Source organism: Myotis brandtii, unplaced genomic scaffold (assembly GCF_000412655.1).
Source record: "Myotis brandtii unplaced genomic scaffold, ASM41265v1 scaffold743, whole genome shotgun sequence".
Taxonomy (NCBI): domain Eukaryota; kingdom Metazoa; phylum Chordata; class Mammalia; order Chiroptera; family Vespertilionidae; genus Myotis; species Myotis brandtii.
In genome coordinates, this window is record NW_005370960.1 from 657,108 (window position 1) to 660,722 (window position 3,615).

Consider the following 3,615-nt stretch of genomic DNA (forward strand, 5'->3'; position numbering starts at 1 on the left):
CCCTTTCCTGTGCCAACAGAAACTTGGTTGGAATGGGGCCTCAGACAGAGGCCTGCGTGGCTCAGATGTGTTGTGATCCTTGGATCTTGGTCAAGAAATGTGCTACCTTTTGGGGTAAAGGGGGAAAAATAGGCAACTGTTCACATTAACCCCTGAAAGGGGACTTTGGGGCGTTATCTGTTTCCGGGACACTGGTTCCCACTCCCGAGTCTTGGAGTCACTGAGATGCTCAGATGCATAAACACGGAATCTCTCCCCCCAATTCCCTCCTCCCCCCCCTTATCATGGAGAAACCAGACTTAGGTGCTAGGGAGGACAGGAGGCCCCTGGAGGCTGGCGCAGAGCCGGATGTGGGTGGAGGCCTCTGGGAAGCTCGTGTCCCTCTGCCTTTGCCCTCCTCACTCTCTTTCTGCCTCCCCAAGGCTAGAGGCAGCCCCTACCCACTTCCTTGCTCAGCAGACCCCACGTGACCCACTCCATGGAGCACAGGCCCCAGTGGCCATGCAGGCCTGGACCAGCAGGCACTGCGGCCCCGAGGTCAGGCCCGAGCAGGAGGTACAGGCCTGGAGGAGGAGGTCCGGGTGGGAGCGTCCTAGACCTGGAAGGAGGAGGAGGGGCAGGTTCTCTGGGAGGGAAAGTAAGACCAGGTGCCCCGGGTGGGAGGCACATGGAGGGAAACAGATTTGCTGCTGGAAGGTGAGGGAGGTCCTCCCTGGAACGTGTGTGGCAGAGCTGGTGTTTGTGACCTTGGGCGAGGCCACATTTAACTCGAGTTCTGAACCTGAGCCCGTGGAGAGGAAGAGCTGTGAACCTTCCTCTTTGGGGGTTGAGGCACTAGAAGCCAGGTCCACCTAGAATCTAGGCTCAGCGGGGTCGTGTGTTCGTGCAGGAGGCTGACCTCGGACTCTGAGCTGAGAAGCCACCTCTGCTGCTCGTGGGCTGCTGCTCCGTGGCTGCTGTGGGTGCACAGGAGCAGGCCCACTGCTCAGGGATCAGGTTCTGCCCGTGTCAGGTGCCCAGGGAGCAGGGGCAGCTCCATTCCCGCCAAGTCCCCCCATCAAACTGCCCAGGGAGCCTTCAACAGCCCCCCCACCCCCCCATCTCTACTCCTGGGCATGTGTAGGGTGGCATTGCATACGCGGAATTATCCTCTCCCCTCCCTGCCAGTCACTTCTGTGCGCACAGCGTCCAGCTCCTGTGCCATCCCTGGCACGCGGCTAGGCCATGACGGAAGTTTATGGGATGAATTAAAGGAGAATCACGAACAGGACACCAAGTGCTTTTCTGATCTTGCCTTTGTCTCCATCCCCTGGCCCTCCCCCACCTGGCTCAGTCTCCCAGAATAATCCTGCAGCTCTCCCTCCCTCTGCCCTTTGCCCCATCTCCCAGGCACTTCCTCTTCTCCCCCACCCCCACCCCCCACCCAGGAATATGCGAATTAGGTTTTGTCTCCAGCTAAAGAGAGAGGCACAGGGCCAAGGTAAGATGGAGCACTTACCCTGGGGCAAGATGGAGGGCGTAGCCCTTGCCCTTTCAGAATTAAAGGAGAATCACGAACAGGACACCAAGTGCTTTTCTGATCTTGCCTTTGTCTCCATCCCCTGGCCCTCCCCCACCTGGCTCAGTCTCCCAGAATAATCCTGCAGCTCTCCCTCCCTCTGCCCTTTGCCCCATCTCCCAGGCACTTCCTCTTCTCCCCCACCCCCACCCCCCACCCAGGAATATGCGAATTAGGTTTTGTCTCCAGCTAAAGAGAGAAACTCCATTCTTTCACCACCAGGCACAAGGCAGCCTGGAATTTCCGGTTGTTCTGGGCCATGAACAATTCTTGTTCTATTGCTCTGCTATGGCTTCTGCATCTGAGTCACCCCCTCTCTTCTGCAAGAAAGAAGTCGTTTGAGGAGTCCACTGAGGGTTGAGGGATTGCACACCTGGTCCCCATCACTAGTCAGGGAACAGGTGACTCCGGTGCCCACCAGAACGTGGCTGTGGGCCAGGCTTCCCCACCACACTCGTGGAGTTGGTCTTAGGCACCTAGTAATCAGCTCTATTTTATTCTTTACAGCAAGTTACTCGGCGTGGTCCATTTTGGGGTGATTCTCATTCTACTTCCAGTAAATTAACTTGCCAGCCAACGGTTCTCAACCTGTGGGTCGCGACCCTTTGGGGGTCGAATGACCCTTTCACAGGGGTCGCCTAAGACCATTGGAAAACACATATATAATTACATATTGTTTTTGTGATTAATCACTATGCTTTCATTATGTTCAATTTGTAACAATGAAATTGGGGGTCACCACAACATGAGGAACTGTGTTAAAGGGTCGCGGCATTAGGAAGGTTGAGAACCGCTGATCTAGAGCTTTAAGGAATGAGCCTGGAGATGCTGTGGCCACGCCTGGGACCACTCAGCACATCACTGCCCCCTTGACTCCAGGTCGAAACCCAGTCACTAATTTGTATTCTTGGAGTATGTTTTTTCAAAGATACCAAAGCCGCCTTCTAGGCTGCATTCAGATCGTATTCCTTCCTTTTGCCCCAAAGATACTGTTTCTATCACGAGCTTCCCAGAGGCCTCCACCCACATTCATCAGAAGTTTACTTCTTTATATTCACCCCGTTGGCCCTCCCTACCCACGGGGTCTGCATCCACGCGGAGTCCACCAACCCGGATGGAAAATATTTGGGGAACCTTTGTTGCTGCTGCAGACTAGGCCTAGATGTTTGCGTCGCTGCTGGATGTGTGCAGACTTTTTCTTGTCATTGTTTCCTAAGCAATATGATGGGACAACTACTTACACAGCGTTTACCGGGCAGTAGGGATTGCAGGGAATCGGGAGATATTTAAAGTATCTGGAGGATGCGTGTAGGTTAATGCAAATACGACACCCTTTATATAAGGGACTTGAGTTTCCAGGGATTCTGGTAACTGCGGGGAGGTGGGTCCTGGAACCAATCCCCCACGGATAAGAGGGAGCCGGGCCTACTTGCAATGGAGACTGTGTGCAGGCAGCGGGGTGCAGCTCGCGCTGGCTATGCAGAAATGTTTGCCACCCAATAGCCGTTCTCTTTCTTCTCACTGCAAATGCTCCCTGGAGAACCAGTCCCCGTCCACGCGCAGCCACCTGCTCGCAGGCAGAGCTGGCTGGGCCGGGGCAGGTCCTGCCAGCATGGCCGTCGCGTGGCCACGGTCGGTGGCTCAGGGACGCTCCTGCGGTCTGATTTACACCGTGAGAGCCAGACCTCCGACTTCTGCTCGAACCATCTGAGAGCAAACGTGTTTTTCTTGGGGCATGGATCTCATGAAATATTAAGGCTGGGCCTCCCAGGGCATCCCGAGTGGTAGCTCCACCTGCAGTGGTGACAGCACAGCAGAAACTGGAAGCAAGACAAGAAGACGGGCTCAGTGTGACCGGGGTGAATGGGTCTGCGTCGCCCAAGCAGAGCTGTCTCTCTGCCTGAGCTGGCTGGAACCGGAGTTCTCTCTCACTTCAAATTCAAAAGCCCAGACAATAGCAGGGCTGCTGATGGAGCTCAGCCACAGCAACATTCCTCAGTGGCCCGAGGCTACTGCAGCCCCCGAGGCCCCACCATGGTGCTGGGCTGAGTGGCTTC